General features: G+C 45.0%; 1 protein-coding gene across 1 annotated transcript in view; it reads right to left on the reverse strand.

Annotated features, from left to right (window-relative positions):
- RETREG1 (reticulophagy regulator 1) overlaps nucleotides 1-22,506 on the reverse strand; it is a 132,405-nt gene that overhangs the window by 107,561 nt on the left and 2,338 nt on the right. The window lies entirely within an intron of this gene.

The raw sequence follows: 22,506 nt of genomic DNA on the forward strand, positions 1-22,506 counted from the left end.
TAGCAAAAATACAAAGTGTTTGTCTTCAACGAAAGGGAGTCTATGTACAAAAACACTGGAAACCTCCATAGTTATAAGGTGGGAATTAATCGGTAGTATTTGCTTTATAAGATAGAGATAGAGATCTGTTTCCCTTTGCTGAAATATATATAACTCCAGACTTTGCCTAGACAGAGTCCTCTATGATGTTGGCTTTACGTGATACTATGGTGGCTCAAATCATAAAAGGGCCTAAGACATAATGATTTATCCAACATTATTCCAAGTCCAGATCATCACATTTTGCTGGCACATAGTTCTGTCATCTTCTCGAGACTTAGGCGTATGGGTAGCCATCTTCCTTAATATCACAAAATTCTGAATCTCAACTAAAGTTGGCTTTCATTTTTCCTGGCCTTTTATACTGATCGTGCAAAAACAGTGTCTGAAAATGCTTTGTGAAATTAAATTATGCCCAATTAAGGGGGGAGAACTGCCAAATAACCATGACTCACTGAATTATAAGATGAAAATACATCCCAATTTCAGACCTGTTTAAACATGCACGTACGCTGGGGAGAGGGAAATACATTTCTTAAAAGTCAACAAAATATATAGTTTCAAATAATTTGGAAAGAAAGAGGGTAATCATGAAGTGAAGTGAGATAAAGTAATGACTATTAATTATAAATCGAAGACTCAGTAAAACTCAGAATACTTTGTTTCTAGAAAAGTACTTCAGTTATGAGCAAAAAAAAAAAAGTGAATTAGAAGCAAGAGAGAAGAGAAAAATGAAGGAAAAAAAATAAAGGGACGAGCCGCTTTCTGCAGGGAGACGGGACATTTTGGAAGACACCCACAGGCAGAGAAACATTGGGTCGTAGCAGTCAGACAGGGTATGCTGCAGGGGAGGAGGGAACTAGGCGGTCTCTAGCAGAAAACGGTGGTGATAATCCAGTGAATTCAAGGAATGTGCCAGGTCAGCAAGGCACTGGTGATGAAATACAAGGACAGTGGTGGGCAGCAGCATGGAGCTTGTGTTCTTGAGCCCAGAGAATGGGAGAAGCCAAGGGCATAGCTGGAACGGAACCAAATCCATGTGAGGTCAAGGCAATGTGAAATCAGGTCTGCTCCACTCCTGATTTGGAATTAGGAGAAAAGCCAGGAGCAAGTCAAACAAGGAGAACCCGGGGCACGCGGTGGTGGGGTGGGGGGGGGTGGGGGGTGGGGGGTTGGTCAATGGGTTCTTTACCTCCACCTAGTGGATGGTATCTGCCAATTCATACTACCTAGTTACTGCAGCTCAGAAGAAGCGGACTCTCAAACAGGGTGGGTGAGTCAGTCCGTGCAGCCCACCCCAGCTGGGTCACCAGCAAGCTAAATACTAGCAGGTTCAGCCACAGAAAGGAACTAAAAGAAGAAAAGAGAGACCCGATCAAAGTCATGCACTGCCACGGAGCACAGGAGTATTAAGAGGGAAGAAGGGAAGATCTCTCAAGGTGTTTCTCATTCAGACCTTCTCTGAACCCATGAACTCTAAACATAATTGAGCCAAGTATCAAGCTGAAATTTGGGGCTTCTTCCTTCATAAATAAACGCATATATTGGGTGCAAGGCATAGGGCAGGTGCTCTAAAGGTTTCTAAGAAGAATAGCTCTTAAGTGAGGCCAGACACACACTAATGAATTCAGTGAACCTTTATGGGCACACCCAAGAAAGAAATGAACTGATGTGTAATGAGAACCTACCATATACTAAATATCTTCACATTGCTATCTCATTTAATGCTCTTAAACAACCTGACAAAATAAGATGTATGGCGATATATTCATAAATAGAGTAGGCTGGAGCAGTGTGACCCAAACCACGCAGCCTGTCATTATTGACTTATTGAGTCCATTTACACGTTCTATTTACATGCCATTTATAGAGCCCTTTGGCACCTCACTTTAATCAACTGATCTAAAGCACCAGAATGTTCTAGAGAGCAGAGTTGAAAGAACAATTGTCATATGAGCTCCTGCCTTTCAAATGACCATTCAGGAGTGCCTGGCTGGCTCAGTCGAAAGAACATGTGACTCTTGATCTTGGGGTCATGAGTTTGAGCCCCACATTGGGTATAGAGATTACTTAAAAATAAATAAACTTTAAGAAATAACAAATGCCCATTCAGTTGTGGTCAACCACGCATCAGCTCATGTCCACATTCAAGAGCCCACCCCCAACGTACCTGAACCTTTCTAGGGCCCCAAAAAGAATCCAGCCACTCTGCAGTTCCAAGACTGAGGGCACTGTCACAGCTGCAAATGACCCTTTTCTTTCTCCATCCCCTTTACTCCAAAAACTCAAGGGTGCAAATAGCTGGGCCTCAGCCCCACGCCTCCATGTGGCACCCACCCTGCCTTGGTTCCGTTCTGTCCGTCAGCCTGGTTCTCCAGCCCATCGCTACCCTGCTCCTTCTCCTCTCCTTCCTCACAGGAAGCCCTGCCTGGGCTCTGCCTCCCTAGTTCCAGCCAATCCCTTCTCTGGTGAATGAATCTTCATCATACCCTAATAGCCTAGCGTAGACCTTAATACTTCATCATTCACCCTTTTCACCCCAGTAGGAGAAGTAGACTAAAACAGTGAACCTTTCCATATCTTCTTAATGTGGAATCAATTAATAAAACACAGCAGGTGGATAAGTGAATACACAAACGTCAGAGACGACTGCCCCAAGCTCACTTCAAGAGCTCAAGTGCCACAATAATGAACTGAAACGGCCCAACTTGTTAAAAGTGAATTTCTGGACGTGTTTGTTTTTAATGCTTTTCACCTTTTGCCAAAGGGAGCCCTAACATGGGAAGAATGAGAGACCCAGTGGATGAGTCTGGAACACTTTACAGAAGCCACCCCCTCCAACACATTCAGTTTAACACCTCACATGGGGATGGGGCGCCTGGGTGGCTCAGTCAGTTAAGCATGTGACTTCAGCTCAGGTCATGATCTCCAGATTCGTGAGTTCAAGCCCAAATGGGGCTCTCTGCTGTCAGCACGGAGCCTGCTTCAGATCCTCTGTGCCCCCATCTCTCTGTCCTTCTCCTGCTCACTCTCTCTCTCAAAAAAAAAAACAAAAAACAAAAAAAAAACAACCCCAAAACCTCACATGGGTGACCCAGAAGGTGCTGTCTTTACAGCTTTGTCCATTCCCTGTCCCCTCTCTGTGCCCGCAAGGGCAGTACACAGTGGTAGATACAACCCTAACAACTTTCTCTAATTAAACAAGGGAGACAACAAAAAGTTGTCCCTTAGCACAGCCCTCACCAAACTCCAATGGAAAACACAGGTGTCTCCTGATAATTTCACCTGAGATGCCCAAGGCCATATTAACTCTCCAAACAAGACAGACAATACCCATGAAAAACAATGCAGGGAAGAAGAATAAAAAATCTAATAAGGAAGATGACAGTTTCTCATTAAGCTCTCCAAGTGTGTCTGTGTTTATAACATTTGATGTTAAACATGACCAATAAAACACCTCTCTTTATCCACAAACATAGTGGGTAAGCACTGTGAGCCTGGGGGAGGATATGATCTACATTTCAATCGTGAGCTTGCATTTCAATCAGATGACCCTTGAATGGGAGGTAAGCTGAGCCTACAAATGATAGAGATGCCCTCTGACAGTCAATAACCCATCTTTTAAAAACCACCCAACCAGGCAGTCAGCGACATCAGAACTTCGAAGTTGCCATACCCAAAAGGAATTGGCTATTCTGATCCAGGAGAATATAAATTCTTTAGCAAAAGGTGTTTGTTTTCAGAAGCCTGGCAAAGGCCCAAGAATAAATCAAGATACCATCCTGTGGGGGGGCTCACCCTTGGTCAACATGGCGCTGAAAAGCAGTCTCCTTGGCAGTCTGCGACCACATTAGTCCACCCCGTGGCCTCCGAGAGTAGTCTTTTCCTCTCATAGCACTCATCCTGATTTCTACTTGTGTATTGATTTGCCTGTTCGTTTATTTCCCAAACTACAAGTTATAGGAGGGAAGGGGCCACGCTCTCCTGCTGGCCGGTGCCACTCCAGCGCTAGGTCATGAGCCAGCAGACAGCAGCTGCTCAACTAATACGTCGTTGCATTGTCGTTCACTATTTGTTTCATGAACGAGTCAGCTACAATAATTAATCACGGATGTATTAATGTAATCATTTACCATGAATTCCCTAAAGCACACTATCATAACACTAACAGCTTGCCAAAATGGAAAAAAAAAAATATATATATATATGGGAAGCATCAAAATTTCTGTACAATTTGGAAGACCTTTTGGGGAGCAATGGATAGCATGGATGGCCCTTGGACCTCTCCTTAGATCAACTCTTATTTCTTTAAGGGAAGATCTGGCTTCTCATAACCTATTGGAAGTCAGTCTGGCAGTCCTAATACGCCCCTGTGCCAATGCCCGGTTGCAATGATGTGGTTGCTGAGGTCAAAGAGGACGATGCCCTGGCCAACTGATGCACCCTCACTCCAGAGGAGTGGTCGCAGATGTACCTCCCTCAAGCCTAAGCAGACATGCTCACGATGAAAGCCACACCAATGCCCACCATAGGTCCGGGCTGCTTTCTGGGCACTTGGGAGTTCTAACTAGAAGCCAAAGATCAGCACTGACATCCTAGGGACTTTAACCCAAGGATGGTTCTTTTGCTAACAGCCATGATCTCGAACGCCCTACGCACGTGGCAATCATGGGCTCGTAAGCCTGAAGACACCCACCTGACTGCACCAGGTAATTCCCCCAGCACAGCAGAGATTCCGGGGCAGCTGAGAGCTGGCAAATAGACAGAATCCAATGTTGTAGTCATACGTGGCATTAATACACAAATGTGTCACCTTTTCAGCTATATTTAGTGATGTTATTTAAAGCAAAAAATTTTCATGGAAATGATCGTTGTCCGTTTTGATAAAGGAAAGCTAGTGTTCACTAGTACTAGTGAATTTTTAAAAAGCAATTTTTATGTCATATTTTCCATTTCCATTGGATTTTATTTTAAAATCTATCCGGGGGGGCACCTGGGTGGCTCAGTCGGTGAAGCGCCGGACTTCAGCTCAGGTCATGATCTCATGGTTTGTTGGTTCAATCCCTGCATTGGGCTCTGTGTTGACATCTCAGAGCCTGGAGGCTGCTTCAGATTCTGTGTCTCCCTCTCTCTCTGCCCCTCCCATGCTCACCCTGTCTCTGTCTCTCTGTCTCTCTCTCTCAAAACTAAACATTAAAAAAATTTAATTGATCCTAACAAACAGAATCTGAGCTGAAAATGAAACTTTATTGTTGAATATCTTTAAATATTTAGAGATCATTTTTAACAAAAAGTTGAAAGTTTAGTATACCATTTTCTCATAAACTACAATAATAAGTAAAGTCTCTCACCAGAAGTTTTTGATGTTATACACGGCATCAATGCAGCTGTTGTCCCGATTTTACTGAGACGGTATTGGAAGTTAAAGTCAAAAGGTGCCCCAAGAAAATACATATTCCTAGAAAGATGTACAGCTCCACGGTCAATACCCCGTGACACGCCCATTCAGGGTACAGGAACTCAACTGCAGAGAGAATTTCATATAATGTCCTTCCTCCAGCTTCTGAGCCATTTCCTTCTCATAGAAAGGTGGATTTGGGTTTTATGTACTTGTGAGCAACTGAGCCCCAGATGAGCGACTTCTGACTCATGGTGGAATCCTCTCAGACTCCCTAAATCATGCTGCTCGGAAGGACAAAACTTTGGTCTTTATTTTTTCTATTTTGTTTTTATTTCCCATGAAACCTTCAGTTTTTTCATGAACGGAGTGCATGCATGTTTTTTGTTTGTGAACAAGCAGGAGAGCCTGGTGAGAAAAGGTCAGCAGCTCTTTTGAAGACCTTTTAGTCATAACAACAACAAAAGCCCTTAAGTTACGTTTGATAACTAATGTATGTATTAAAGTGACTCTACATTCACAGGTCTTGTTAGTGTTGTAGCAAACGCAAATATCAATCTGTAATTCAGGAACATATAAAAACACGTTCCCCTTGGGGACGCCTGGGTAGCTCAGTCAGTTAAGCATGTGACTCTTGATTTTGGCTCAGGTCATGATCTCATGGTTCGTGGGATCAAGCCCCACGTTGGGATTCTCTCTCTCCCTCTCTCTTTGATCCTCCCCGATGCATGCTCTCTCTCTCTCAAAATAAATAAACCTTAAAAAAAAAAAATTTAAATGTCTCCTTTGAACAGTAGATGCATTTTCAACTGACAAGAATTCTTCCTACAGAAGGTTTTCTAGGATGAACTTACCCTCATCATTTGAAAGAAGGCTCTTTTCCCATTATCTGGATACTGAACACCTTGTTTCAGGGAAACCTAGTCGGATGCAAGCCGTTACTACTGAGAGAGGAAGCTCTCTTTTGTCAAAAGCAACTTTTGACAAACTCTAGCTCATCTGGTGGTGGGTAAAGACAGAAGCATGAAGTCTAAAGCACATGTCTGAAGCTCACTGCCGGGAGCTTCTGAGGGTCCTGGCAAATCGCGGGGAGGCCGGTCAACACACTCACTCCAGATTCCCAAGCCCCCAGAGACATGGTTGCATCAACAGAGCAAAATCTCCACATCGACCTGCAAACCGCCATCGGTGATCCTGGCACTTGGGAGCGTTATTACTTTGCCTTCCCAGGTTTCCTCACGCTCCCGGTTTCAACACGTAGTGGCCTACAGCTTTGAGAAAAAGGGGTCAGGAGGCTGGGACATGGGTCACGTTGTCACCGGCTCACGGTGGAGCCCTGGGACTCAGTTCCTTCATCTGTGCAATGAGGTGGTTAAACTGGAGCAAAGATCCTCTCCCTTTGATTCCATTACACAGGTGCCTGCTTTTGAAAGGCTCTAGCTGCTAACAAAATAAACAGCGTGGCTTTACTGGGTCAAAGCTACTTCTACTTGACCACAGGCATGAGCACCTTCCTTGTAACACCGAAAACAGGTTGCTACCTTCAGAGAACTAGGGGGCTCGGGGTCCCAGATGATTCCAATAGATTCATTCCATTCATCTTTGGCTCAAATCTGCTACTCTGCATGCACATTTCTTGCAGTGCTCCGTGGCCGAGCAAAACACAGGCAAAAGCGCCACGGTGGCCGGCCGTTTGGAAGCTGACAAGCGGGAATTGGCACCTATGGAGCGTTAAGCTCCAGCCCAAATCTAAAACGTAAACAGCACCGACACTCTCTCAACTCAGTGCCTCCGGTCTGTGCCGGGTTGGGATATTTGTTTTGAGCGCTGTGCTAAGGAGATCAAGGCATGAATTCTCTCCACCTTTTGGTTCTCTTAGGCTCAGCCTCTTCTAGGATCTCATGTGTTCACACAAGGCCAGGCCGCTTGCCAGGCCTGACACCCAGCCCTCCTCCCCCCCCCCCCCGCCCGCCCCCCGCCCCCATCCCCCCCCCCCCCCCCCCCGGGGGACGACTGACTCAGCAAAGCCTACAGCATCCAGCCAGGGAAGCCTCCCGGCACCACTCCGGGGAGAGCAGGGGCCCACTCGTGCTGTTTTCTGAGTGAACACCCACTGGACGCACACAGAAGCCCTGTGTGCAACTCCATCCACCTAGAGAAAGGACTACAAAAGTCATCCGCAGCTTTTACAGGGCAAACAAACGCTGAGTTCTGAAAGTATGAAAGCCGGAAAGAAATGCTTTAGGCTTTCCCCAAGACCTGAAGTACGGGCAATCACTACACAGCAGGGCGGCCCGCCGCCCGCTCGCCTAAACACCACAAACCATAAATCAGTAGCCAGGCCAGCCACAGATCGCCTATGAGAGACCAGGCGTTGGAAGGGCATTCGTCTGCTCAAAAGCAACACTGGGATGGAGCAAGAAGACAGGGAAGCTGAGGCTTCAAAACTGGAAAAGGAAATTGTTCCCAACCCAGAACTCTAATCCAAGCCAAACTAGCAACCAGCTGAAAGGGTGGGGCGAAGATGCTTTCTGCACACACGTTCGCAAAACATGTGCTTCCTTCGTGATCCAAGCTGGGCAATGTGTTCTCTCGCAACAGAAGAGTTCACCAAGAAAGCATCTAGTAAGAGAAAAAACAAACAAAAACAAAAACAAAAACAAAAGCAAATGAAGAACTCACAATTAACATGAGAAAATCTTAAACTACCTTGAATGTCCTCAAGAAGAAACGGGACCTTTCCCATTTCTGACTAAATGGGAAAGTTAGTCAGGCTGCTAACTTTCCCCTGACCCCATTTGTAGCATGGATCCAGCAACAAGAGGCTTTACCCCAGGAGAGAAGGAGCAGGTGACGTGCAGAAGTCCTACGGGGACAGCAGGCCCAGGGCACAGTGACACTAGACTGGAACGGGAGGGTGGGGGCTCCAGCAGGGATGGCTCCTGCTAGAGAGAGAACTGAAATGTCAGCCTGATACGTTTGCCCTTTATCAGAAGGAGTTTTCTAGAAATGTTGGAGAGTTAAAAAGACCGAACAGAGAGTAACAGCATAATAAAGTTATTCCAGAAAGGAGCTATAAATGTGGCATTCCCCTTCACTCGTGGATGAACAATGCTTGCACAGTCATAGTGACTGAACCCCAAATTGTGGCATCCTGATAGTGGAGGGAGGAAGGAAAGGTGTATATGTGGGTTGGGGTGGGAGCAAAAAATGTCTTGGATAGCTGAGTCAAGAAACGGCATTAAAAAAAAAAAATCTGTGGGGCACCTGGGAGGCTCAGTCGGTTGAGCATCCGACTCTTGGTTTCAGATCAGGTCCTGATGCATGCGTCGTGGGATTGAGCTCCACGCCAGGCTCTGTGCTGACCATGGAGACGCTTAAGATCTCTCCCTGTCTCTCTCAAATTAAAATTAAAAAAAAAATGTAACTTTGGTGACTGATGTTAGCCAGGCTCACTGTGGTAATCATTCTGTGATATAGACAAACATCAAATCGTTATGTTGATTACCCAAACCTAATATGTTCTAGGTCAATTACACTTCAGAAATTTTAAGGTATTGTTTATAATTGTAAAGGGAAAAAAAAAGGAATGGCATTTAAAGGATCTTATTTAGAAAAGCCTAAACAGAACTAAAAAGCAGAAAACTAACAATAGCTGCCTTGAGAAACAGGACTGGGAACTGGGGAGAGGCAGGGCGAGAGACTGCTGTTTTTGATTAAAAGTCTGTTGGCATTAATCAGAGAAAGAAAGCATGTTGGTGTGTATACAAAAAAAAAAAAAAAGAGGCCGGTCCCTGATTTTCATGTGTATGATTCTCATCATTACTACATATTCTTTAATTATAGGGTTTTTTCTTTGACCTGCAGGGTATTCAACAAAGTTTTAATAAGTTTCTAAGAATTAGAACAAACACACAGAAAAATAAAATACCTACAGGTGGTGCAGGTGCCATGGAAAATACAGGCAGATCCGCAACTGAAATTAACAGAAGACCCAGTGGGACGACTCACGGAGGAGTTAAATACAAGCCTGGGAAGGGGTGGCCCTGGGGCCCAGAAGAGCTGCAGACCATCAGGCTTTGCACGTGAGCCAGAGAAGCAGGACACATTGGGCTCTCCTGACCTCATCCCGTGCTCCTCCATTGAAGATACCACCATCGGGGTGCCTGGGTGGCTCAGTGGGTTGAGCGTCCGACTTCCGCTCAGGTCATGATCTCAGGGTCTGTGAGTTCGAGCCCCGCATCGGGCTCTGTGCTGACAGCTCAGAGCCTGGAGCCTGCTTCAGATTCTGTCTCCCTCTTTCTCTGCCCTTCCCCTGCTCATGCTGTCTCAAAAATAAATAAAAACATTTTTAAAAATAAATAAATAAATAAAGACACCACCATCTGGAACACCCGGGTGGCTCAGTCAGTTAAGTGTCGACTCCTGACTTTGGCTGAGGTCATGATCTCACAGTTCAACAGTGCAGAGCCTACTTGGGATTCTGTCTCTCTCTCTCTCCCTCTCAAAATAAATAAATAAACATAGACAACAACAAAAAAATACATCACCATCAATGTCAGCCCAACCCCACCCAGGGCATGGCAGAATGCTACTTAAAGACGCCTGGTTGGCTCATTTGGTTGAGCATCTGACTTCGGCTCAGGTCATGATTTCGAGGTCCAGGAGTTCCCGCCCCACATTGGGCTCTCTGCTGACAGCTCAGAGCCTGGATCCTGCTTCAGATTCTGTGTCTCCCTCTCTCTCTGCCCCTCTCCGGCTCGCACTCTGTCTCTCTCTCTCTCAAAAATAAATAAACATTAAAAAAAATAAACAAACAAACAAAAAAAAGACAAGGTATCATTTCCCAAACACTAAGCAAGATGTACATTCTAAAGTACATGTTTTAGGTACAGTATCAGTGGTGTGGCCATCTGAGAATTTGCAAGAGTCCACTTGACATTTTACCTAGAGAAAGAGCCTCCCTGAGTCAAGAGGGCACACACAGGAGGGAAATGAAATATGATAAAACTGGACCATCTGACATCTCAGAGAAATGCACAAACTGTTTTGGTAATTCATGCCTCAAATGGAATACAAAGGTGGCCAAGTGGAGCTGTGGATGAGGCCATGGTTGGTACTGAAACGTTACTGGGAAAAATAAATTAACTTCTTTCCCTAAAGCAGGCATTTCCGGCTATGTGGGAGGCAGCTGATGTTTTAATTTGAGAAGTAAATTAACTCTGTCCTGGAGACAGGGCGGATAAGTCATATAAAATCATGTCTCATTTTATATTTCAACCTCCCCTTGTGGTAGAGTCTAGTTTATTGAGGGAAGAACATACAAGAAGCCCAGTTAAAATACCAGGGCTGGTATCAGCCCTGCCACTTATGGTCACATTGGGGGCAAGCGACTTAAAAGCCCTGAGCCTCAATATCCCTCCTGTAAAATGAGGCAATAATCCCTTGCTGGGTGATGTGAGAATTCAGTAAGATACAAACCACATCAAGTGCCCAGCAGAGTCCAGTAAATGGTCACTGTTAGAATCAATGACCACTGCAGGCATCACAAAGTGAAATCACTCAAGGCTACAATACCGTGCACCAGAATTTGTCAAATGAAACCTGCCTTGTTCCACAGTAGCCGGATCGGTTTATCTAGAAACGCAGTGAGCCTGGGTGGCCACAGCAGGAGTGAACTCTCTGCTCCACCTGAGGTGATCTTTCCCATGAAAGGTTCGGCCAGCTGGCTGCCCGTAGGCCGGTGGCTCCTGCTCCTTCCCCAGTTCCAAGGCTCCATCTGGACCGTGCAAGTGGCCATACCTGGCCCAATGTGTTTCACCTGGGTATTGCCACCTTTGTTCCCGAGACAAAAAGATTTCCTTCCCCAATAAACAGAAATCTGTAGAGAAAAAAAAGCACTAGAGAGAATATTTCAGAAAAATCTTTGAAAATAGTTAAGCATTTTATGCTTCTAAAGGCATGTCTGGAGGCACCTGGGTGGTTCAGTTGGTTGAGCATCACCTCTTGATTTCAGTTGTCATGATCCCAGGGTCGTGGAATCGAGCCCTGCATCAGGCTCCATGCTGAGCATGAAGCCTGCATGGGATTCTCTCTCCCTCTCCTTCTCCTTCTCCCTCTCCCCCGCCCCCCACCCCTCTCCCCTGTTCAAGTATGCTCCCTCTAAAAATAAAATTAAAAAAATAACAAAAGCATGTCTTCAATGATATAAGGATACCATGATCTCACTTCTTTAAGCAAATGGAAAATATCCCTCAAAATACTTACTGTTAAACTAATACACATTACTAATTACACATTAGTAATGTGGGGTGACCATATTGCTAAATTTGGTACTATTTCATTTTAAAAAATGCACCCTAGGGGGCGCCTGGGTGGCTCAGTTGGTTAAGCATCCAACTCCAGTACAGGTCATGATCTCAGGGTCTGTGAGTTCGAGTCCCGCATCAGGCTCTGTGCTGACAGCTCAGAGGCTGCTTGGGATTCTGTGTCTCCCTCTCTCTGCCCCTCTCCTGCTCACACTCTGTCTCTCCCTCTCCTTCAAAAATAAATCAACATTAAAAAATTTAATTAATACTGCACCTTGAAAAAAGGGGCAAAGATGAAAACACAGGAATTTGATAAAAATAAATTCACCAAAAAAATGCCAAACATAAATAAAGCCAGGAAAACAATGCAATTGAGCATCTATCTCCCCCAAACACAATCATTTGTGATTTCCTGATATCCTTCCCCACGAAAGCTCTAGCCAGCCTCACACTCCATCAATGTCTTCAATAGTTCCTCCTCCCCCTTCAAAGGGAAATCGGCCCCCACTGCACACTGCCCCTGGCCACCTCCAGTCCAGGCCTGTCCACCTTGCCCATTGTCCTCAGGCATCACAGGAAGAGGTGTCCTTCCAAGCCCAGCCCCCTGGGGCTTCCCCAGAGCCCCCTGTGTCACTTTTCCTGCCCCATGTCATCAACCTTCCTTCCTACTGCCTCCAGCCCCACAAATCCCAGTGTCCTTGGGAGAACCCGCCCAGGCGTCTCATGGAGGGGACAGGGGTAGGACTCTACAAGAGTGCAAATAGAAACAGCTAACATGCAGCTTCTGACATTCACACAGGTTATCTCCACAGGCACGAAAGCCCGACATTCGAGAGTGGGAATTTCTGGAACTGCTCAAACTCTTGGCCAAGTCGGGAGCCAGCCAAGTTGCAAAGTGGCCAGGAAGGCACGGCCAGGAGGACGGAAGAGAGAATCAGTCCCTTCTGCTGTGACTTGAAGGCCAGGCTCCTGCAGACACGGGTCCCACCGGGGCCAAGAGGGAGCACTTGCACACGGAATGACCTGGACGGTTATCTGCCCGGCACCTCCCTCTGGGCCCCAGCGTGTCCCAACGCTCCTGCGAACGGGGCTCCTTTTGGGCACCCACCTCGCTAATGACAGTTTCCTCAACACTGTCCTCCAGGCCCTCCTCTCGTTACCCAGCAAGTGCTCCCCCTGGGAATTCCCAACTACCCAAGCCTGCACCCCCACACACCCAAATCTGTACTGCGACCTTCTGTCCCCCGAGCATCAGCCCATGGAGCGAACCCCACAGGGACTTACTTGGGCTTCATGTGGTGGCCCAAAGGCACAACCAATTTAACATCCCCAAACTGACGTCACCCTCTTCCCCCATGGCCCCAACCCGCTGAACCTCAGGGTCCCTGATACTGGTTCATGCCAGCCCCTCCTCACCTACCCTCGCAGGCCCGCCGGTCCTCTACCACTTTCCTCCCACCCCCAGACCACTCAATCCCCCGGATTATACCTCCAGAGTCCCCCCGAAGCCATCTTCTCCCCCCCACCCCCACCGCCTCTCCTCACCACCACATGGTTCAGTGAAACGCCTCACTAGCCTCGGGCCCCAGGCTCTCGCTCCCCTCCTTCGTCCAGGAGGGCTCAGGAAAAGCCAGAACGCAGAATCTGGCACGGCTGTAGCACCGAGTTCACGCCAAACCAGTGGTGTCTCCCCCCTGCTCACCCAGCTCCCACCACAGGGGGCTCCTTGCTTTTCTGCTAACACCTCAAGTCCACCTCCCTCAGGGCCTTGGCACACACCATTTCCTCTGTCTGGAACATCCCACCAGAAAGGGAGCTGCCTGGATCATTCCCGGACTCGTTCTTCAGGTGTCTGTTCGAGGTCATTCCTCTGAGATGCCCGCACTGACCGCTTCAGCCAAGTAGCAGCTCCTTGTCACTCCTTGTCCCTGCTTCAGTTTTCTCCACAGTGTCCAGCTGCTTCTAGCATTTTGAGTATTTGTTGCCTTTCTTCTGCTATTCCCACCACTGGAGTACAAGCTCCGTGAAAAAGGGAGCCCTATATGTACATATTTTGTGTCCACTCTTACATCTCCAGCACCTAAAACAGTGGCGGTAGACAAATATTTGTTGAATTTTTGCATGGAGGTTTTGGAAGAAAGCGTCCAACGTGATGGTATTTACATTAGAGTAATAGATGGAAACTGCTTGTTAGATATGGTCCAAATTCCTCCGCACAGTCCAAGAGTAACCCCTTCACAAACTGGCCCCAACGTTTCTCTCTCCTACCTCACCTCTGCATATTCCCCACAGCACATAAAACAACCCTTCCCTCCCCTCTGGTCTCATCCTGTCCCCTCTTCCTTTTCTTTCTGTCTCTTCAACTGTAACAGTGAGCAGTGATGAGTGCCACTGTGTGCCCCCTTCAAGCTCCCATGAATTAACCTAGTACCTAGTACCTAAGAGTTCTTCGATAGGTATTAGTTCTCTTTGACTTTTTAGGTACTGACCATCCCGCCTCCTGCCCCGGCCCCAGACCCCCTCATTCAGGATCCAAGGAAGTTCTTTCTGTTGCTTCTTCCTGGCCCATGTGTGCTACCTCAGTGTGCACAGCGTAACTTTGCATTAGAATTGTTTCCTTACTGGGGCGCCTGGGTGGCTCAGTCAGTTAAGCGGCCGACTTCGGCTCAGGTCATGATCTCGCGGTCCGTGAGTTCGCGCCCCGCGTCGGGCTCTGTGCTGACCGCTCAGAGCCTGGAGCCTGTTTCAGATTCTGTGTCTCCCTCTCTCTGGCCCTCCCCTGTTCATGCTCTGTCTCTCCCTGTCTCAAAAACAAATAAAACGTTAAAAAAAAAAAAAAATTTAAAAAAAAAAAAAAAAAGAATTGTTTCCTTACTAATCTGTTTCTCACACCAGGGGTCAGAATGTGTCTTAATCATCACTGCATTCCCAGCGGCTAGTAATAATGATACACCTCATTTATTTGTACTCATTTGGATCAACCCAGCAATTTAAAAACAGTCGTGCACAACAGGATAAAAGGGAAAAAGGAGAGTAGCAGAAAGAACCTGAGGTAAAGTTATCGCTCAAATAGCATAAGCATAAAATTGTGCAAAATGACTAAAGACGAGGTGTGTAGTTATTAAAGAGGAAACCCCGATGGGGTTTCTAGGAGGAGTATCAATCTGGTTAAACCAGCCCCATTTCTTAAGTCCTCAACCCCAAGTTCCCGGTGCTAGCGTACTAAAGTCTGAGAAAACAGCCTCACACGGGATCTCACGAGGGGCTGCTGGGTCTAATAATAAGCACATGAGACCACCACTCAAGAAACGTTTGCTAAATGCTGAATACAAAAAAGTCCATGACTATTTTCAGGGAACTGAAGCCTCTTCTATTTTGCAAGCCCTCTCTTAAACTAGCCCCACCCTATCTAAGCTTGGGGAATACTCTCTAGTTCAGCTCAGTTCACCACACCTTTTGAACATCTAACAATGTTTCCGATCCCACGCTGGTTCCAGGCATCAAGAATAATAATTTTTATTCGTGTTCCCCAGGATGGACCCTCAGCGTGAGGCAGGTGAGTCTCCCCAGGCTGAGAGCATCAGGTACTTAGGCCCCATTTATTCCTGGGTTTGTCCTACATGGAAAACCCTGATTGTTATTCTTGCGCGTACAATTATAGCTCTCTTTTTAGGTCTATACGATAATTCGCGCAGAGCTTTCATTAACTATTCCAACGCTCCTGATCTCCGCTATTCCTAAACTGTAAGGCTCTAGAGACCGTGGCATACAATTCAGAACTGCGGTGTAGTGTTTCAATCAGTTCAATGAAGCAGCCATGCCTCCTAAACCAGAGTGTAAACTCTCAGAGACAGAGACCTGGGGCTTCTCGTATACCCACTAGGCCCACACCACGTAGGCCTGGAGCAGACACTCATCTGTAGCTGCTGACTGTCCAGGTGGAACAGAGAGAAGGTGGGGAACATGAACTAGACCAGCTAAGACTAAACAAAATCCCTCCTAAAAGCAACATTCTTCCAACACAGTTATTTTTGCCCTATGGTGAAATCATTAAGTCTGTAATACTATAAAATGGAAGTCTTAATTGTCGGCTCCCACAATCTTCTATTACTCTCTAGAGTAACACAGTAAAAGAAAACACAAACCAAAACAATACTAAATTGGTGGAGAGAGGGCATGGCTCCGTGACTATGGTCTAGGATTATGCTATTCAATATGGTAGCCACTAACCATATGTGGCTATTTAAATTTAAGTGAAATAAAATTACAGTTCTTGAGTCAAACTAGCCACATTTCATATGCTCAACCGTCACAAGAGGCTACCACACCAGGCAGCACAAATGCAGAATATTTCCATCACTGCAAACATTCTATTGAATAGCACAGGTCAAAGTCATCCTTGATAATTCAGTTAAACTCCTATGAGCCTGTTTCCTCCTGTGTAAAAAGAGAACAGTACCTCCCTCGTCGAGTTGCTCTAAGATTTAAATAAAGTGCTAAATGTGAATGTCCTTAATTTTGGTAGTTATAGTTTGACAAACTATAACTGTATAGTCATATATATATATATATATATATATATATACACGTGTGTGTATATATATATATATATATACACACACACATATATATACGAGAATCTAACAATTGTCAATAATAGTTGCTACCAAAGGGGGTTACTATCAATTAGAATAAAGAAATTCTTGTCTCAGGCTATGTGAATAGAAGGAGGCTGTCGGTGGGGGGGGGGGGGTGGTACACACTGCTCAGACCATCTCAGGAATGCTGCATTCAGGAGGAATACAGATAAACTGAAGCATGGCCAGAAGAGTCTGGAAAACAGTGAGGGAAGGAGCCCAGAATTTCTCAGTTGGGAGAAAAAAGCCTCGGTAGGAGTAAGAAGAGAATGCGGCTTGCAACAAAGGACTACTCTAGAAAGGGGGGTGTGGATCTTGGGCATCTGCAGAAGTAATCAAAAGGTAGGTTGACTCAACTCATTATAAGGAAAATATTCACTTAGAGTTGCCGCCAATGGAAATGCTGCCTCATGGACAAGAGGGCTTGTGATCCGGGAAAGTGCTCAAATGCAGTGATTCTCAAATGTGAGTGTGTACAGAGTCATTTGAGGAGCTGGAGAAAATTCAGATGTTTTGGTCCCACCTCCAGGGATTCTGGTTCAGTAGGTGTGGAGTCGAGCCCATAATCTTTGTCTCTAACAAGTGCCCAGGTGACGCCCTTGATGATGCCAGTCAGAGACAACTCTCTGAGAGGGCACGACCCCGATGCAAGCTGGAAGAACCCATCAGCGACGGGACAGGGGGGCTCTTGGAAGCAAGTGGGAGTTGGACTTTGCAACCTTCCAAACCAACTCTTGAGGACAGTACTGCCAGGGCTCTCAGTGGGTCCCGGGCATTCTAGACAGCACAGACGCCTGGCCTGAGAAAACCCAAAAGGCAGAGTCCCATGTGCCTCTTGCCAGGTATACCCTAGCATAGTCCCCTCAAGCAAATCCCTTTCTCACAGTTTTACTATTTCCAGAAATGGAAGGGAATGTCACCATGCAACGCCAGAGGCCCTGAGGAAAACGGCCTGTGCAGGGACTGTTCTGTATGTCATGGGCTCCAACCGTGGGTTCAAAATGAAATCACATCAGGGTGGCTTTCTAGGCTGCAGAGGTAGAATGTGCCTCAAGAGGATGGCCGCATTGTAAGGCATTCAATTTCAGCACTTCCAGCAAGGAAGTGAAGAAGATGGGCTTTTGGTCCCATCGCTGAACTATCCAAGGCAACTGCTACATAGCCACGCAAGACACGGGTCAGACCTTGCCCCTGTTCTCACTGAAAACAGACATTTCACACAAAGATCTGGACCCGAATTTTTTACCAGTTTTTTAAAAAAAATTTTATGTTGGGGCTCCTGGGTGGCTCAATCGGTTGAGCGTCCGACCTCAGCTCAGGTCACGATCTCGCAGTCCGTGAGTTTGAGCCCTGCATCGGGCTCTGCACTGATGGCTCGGAGCCTGAAGCCTGCTTCCGATTCTGTGTCTCCCTCTCTCTCTGCCCCTCCCCCATTCATGCTCTGTCTCTCTCTGTCTCAAAAATAAATAAACATAAAAAAAAATTTTATGTTTATTATTAAGAGACAGAGCATGAGCATGGAAGGGGAAGAGAGAGGGGGACCCTGAAGCAGGCTACAGGCTGAGCTGTCAGCACAGAGCCTGATGTGGGGCTTGAACTCACAAACCAGGAGATCATGACCTGAGCCGAAGTCAGACGCTTTACCGACTGAGCCACCCAGGCACCCCTCCAGTTTTATTCATAATAGCCAACCCTGAAAAGACCCCAAATGAACATCAACTAGCGAATGTTCAGACAAATTGTGGCAAATACCTTAAGTGGATACCGGGCAACAATAAAAAGGAAAAAAACCAAAAACACAACAGGGATGGATCTCAAAACTTCACACCGAGTAAACAAAGCCAAACAAAGACATCATATTATATTGTATCATTTACATGAAACTTTACGGAAGATAACTCTAATCTATGGTGACATAAAGCAGATCAATCCCCAGAAGTAGGTACTGACCGGAAAGGGAATCAGAGAAATCTTTTGGATTGATGGAGTGTTCTAGATATTTTTTTAAAAAAATGTTTATTTGGGGGCGAATGGAAGCAGGGGAGGGGCAAAGAAAGGGGGCAGAGGATCCAAAGTGGGCCCTGCGCCGACAGCAAAGAACCTGATGTGGGGCTCGAACTCACAAACTGCGAGATCATGACCTGAGCCGAAGATGGACGCTCAACTGACAGAGCCACCCAGGTGCCGTGGAATGTTCTAGATCTTGACTGCTGTATGTGCATACACAAGCATATACATCTGGCTGTACACTGGAAGCGTGTGCATTTTATTGATGACAGTATACTGCAAAAAAGTTAATTTTTAAAAACAAAAAAATGGGTATTTTCTGCTTTATTGTGTTCATTCTATTTTATGTTGTGCTTAAAAGTGGTGTCCTTCAGCAGCATGCAGAAGAATGAAACTAGACCACTTTCTTACACCATACACAAAAATAAACTCAAAATGGATCAAAGACCTAAATGTGAGACAGGAAACCATCAAAACCCTAGGGGAGAAAGCAGGCAACAACCTCTTTGACCTCAGCTACAGCAATTTCTTGCAGGACACATCTCCAAAGGCAAGGGAATTAAAAGCAAAAATGAACTATTGGGACCTCATCAAGATAAAAAGTTTCTGCGCTGCAAAGGAAATAATCAACAAAACTAAAAGGCAACTGACAGAATGGGAAAAGATAATTGCAAATGACATATCAGATAAAGTATCCAAAATCTATAAAGAACTTACCAAACTCGACACCCAAGAAACAAATAATCCAGTGAAGAAATGGGAAGACATGAATAGACACTTTTCCAAAGAAGACGTTCAGATGGCCAACAGACATATGAAAAGATGTTCAATGTCACTCATCATCAGGGAAATACAAATCAAAACCACGCTGAGATACCACCTCACGCTGGTCAGAGTGGCTAAAATGAACAAATCAGGGGACTATAGATGCTGGCGAGGATGTGGAGAAACGGGAACCCTCTTGCACTGTTGCTGGGAATGCAAACTGGTGCAGCCGCTCTGGAAAACAGTTTGGAGGTTCCTCAAAAAGTTAAAAATAGATCTACCCTATGCCCAGCAATAGCACTGCTGGGAATTTACCCAAAGGATACAGGAGTGCTGATGCATAGGGACACATGTACCCCCAATGTTTATAGCAGCGCTTTCAACAATAGCCAAATTATGGAAAGAACCTAAATGTCCATCAACTGATGAATGGATAAAGAAAATGTGGTTTCTATATACAATGGAATACTACTTGGCAACGAGAAAAATGAAATCCTGCCATTTGCAGCAACGTGGATGGAACTGGAGAGTAATTTATGCTGAGTGAAATAAGTCAGAGAAGGTCAGATGTCATATGTTTTCACTCATATGTGGATCTTGAGAAATTTAACAGAAAACCATTGGGGAAGAGAAGGGGGAAAAAAGGTTACAGAGAGAAAGGGAGGGAAACCCTAAGAGACTGTTAAATACAGAGAACTGAGGGTTGATGGGGGGGCGGGGGAGTAAGGGAGAGCGGAAAATGGGTGGTGGGCATTGAGAAGGACACTTGTTGGGATGAGCACTGGGTGTTGTATGGAAGCGAGAAATCATGGGAATCTACCCCAAAACCCAAGAGCACACTGTATACCGCATATTAGCCAATTTGACAATAAATTATATTTAAAAGAAAAGTGGTGTCCTTGATTGCCTCTGCGAGGAAACTGGGTAGCCAGGGACAGGCGTGGGAAAGAGATCTCCAGGCTGTTTAGCCTTTTGTACTTTTAAACTTTTGAACTGTGCAGCGGTATTAGCGTTTTCTTAAAATAAATAAAATTTAGGGGCGCCTGGGTGGCGCAGTCGGCTAAGCGTCCGACTTCAGCCAGGTCACGATCTCGCGGTCTGTGAGTTCGAGCCCCGCGTCAGGCTCTGGGCTGATGGCTCGGAGCCTGGAGCCTGCTTCCGATTCTGTGTCTCCCTCTCTCTCTGCCCCTCCCCCGTTCATGCTCTGTCTCTCTCTGTCCCAAAAATAAATAAAAAAAAAAAACGTTGAAAAAAAAAAAATTTTTTAAAAAATAAATAAAATTTAAAATTAAGAGAGACAATTTTAAAAACATGTCCTCTGTTGGTAAAACGAGCAAGACCCAGCCCTGAGACTACCGGGCTGGTGCCCAATCTATTTCAGGTTGTGGAAATCCTGCTTCTCGAGACAGGCACTATATGGGGTCTACATTTTATCAAGCTCCTCTGAGCCGTGAGAGCATACCATTTCTTAAGCATTATTTAGCATTCTAGCATTTTTCATAAAATACATCATAGATGAGAACACATGCACAGGTTTAAAATAATTAGAATTTTAATGCCATGTAACTACCACCTGAGTCAAAAAATAAAACACTGCCTGTGCCCCAGAACTTTCTATGTGTCCCTCTGTGGTCATACCTTCTCACTCTTCCCAGGCATAAACATTTTGTTGATTTTAGGGATAAGAGTGTCTTTCTAATCTCCTATGTGCATGGCCCTAATCAATACTGTGTAGTTTTGCACATTCTAAAACTTTCAAGAAACTGGATCGTCCTACATGTATTGTGTGATTCTTCTGACCAAAGTGATGTTTGTAAAATTCATCTATATTGTTGCCTATAGCTGTAGTTTATGTTTATTGTGATACAGTCTTTTATGATAGGAAAACATGTACCAAAATTTACTTACCCGTTAACATATTCATGGACACTTTGACTTTTTTTGGGGGGTCCCTATTGTCTATAGAAAAAAACAAGTTCAAACACATGGTCTGACATTCGAGGTGACCACCGCCCCCAAACATGTGTCCCAAACAACTAGCCAGTCTCATCTCCTTATTTTCTCTACCAACCACTGTGTGACTGCATGAAAACACGAAGTACAAGTTCTTAAGGTTGGAATGCTTTTGACCGTATGTTAGATCTACCCCAATCATTCCTGTCCGTCGGGGTCTCGTTCAAGCATGATGGCCTTATGAAGAGCCACAAGCTCTTCCATCCACTTTGCTGTCACTCCCCCCAAACTCCATCAAATGAACTATCCTCTTTCTGATTCTTCTCTTACGCTTCCTTCACGCAACTTTCTGTTATACCCATTGGTTACAGGCATCTCTCAGACTTTGTGCTCCTGGTTCACAGCATGAAAATCTTGCAGATTTTACACATGCAGGTAAAACATGTTAGAGCTTTTGAGCCCAAACTCAAAATCATGAAAGCTACAGCTCACATCAAGTACTAAACCATTCAAAAAAAAATATTTTTAAAAAGTGAACTTCCACAAAAATGAAATAACACCAATTAAAGAGAAAACGTGATCACTATCGCTTAAGATTAGGGTTCCTTACTTTGAACGCTGATCTGTTTTTCTCATGAAAAATACCAAATTTGAGAATCCCCAGGACACAGAATGTTAGAGCATCACATAATTTAAGACCACTTGATCAGCACACTATTTAAAGAATACGGTGACTGTGAAAATTGTTTTAACCCCAAAAGCAACAGAGGGGGATAAAACACCAACAGTTTAATAAAATTAATAAATGGGTCAGAAATTGCAATTAGTAAGTATTTAAGAATTTAAAAAGCAGGACAATTATCTTTCTGTCAAAGAAAACATGCACAGAATGTAGATAATGCAAACAGGAGAAGAAATAAAACAGAGAAGCAGAAAGCTGTAATTGGACTGAATGCCTGGCCACTGTTTACCTGCCCATCAAACTCATAAAAATAGATGGGGGTGCCTGACTGGCTTGGTAGGTAAAGCATGCAACTCTTCATCTCAGGGTCATGAGTTCAAGCCCCACGCTGGGCACAGAGCTTACTTAAATATTGCTTTTAATGGATGGAAGACATCACTCCAAAATAACACCAAATATGCCTTTCAATTACTTTATGCAAAAAACATTCTCTTTAATGGCTGTTATTAAAAATATATCAGAAAAAAATGTTTACAACTTACACTCATTAGGCTAAAGTTGTTAATATAAAGAGTTCCTACAAATCAATAGGAAAAAGCCCAATAGCACAACTAAAAATATGGACAAAAAAAAATATATATATATATACAAAAAATATATATTTATAAATATATAAATAGATAATGCAAAGAAAAGATAATTATAATGGATCTTGAA

This window comes from Neofelis nebulosa, chromosome 1 (genome assembly GCF_028018385.1).
Source record: "Neofelis nebulosa isolate mNeoNeb1 chromosome 1, mNeoNeb1.pri, whole genome shotgun sequence".
Lineage (NCBI taxonomy): Eukaryota > Metazoa > Chordata > Mammalia > Carnivora > Felidae > Neofelis > Neofelis nebulosa.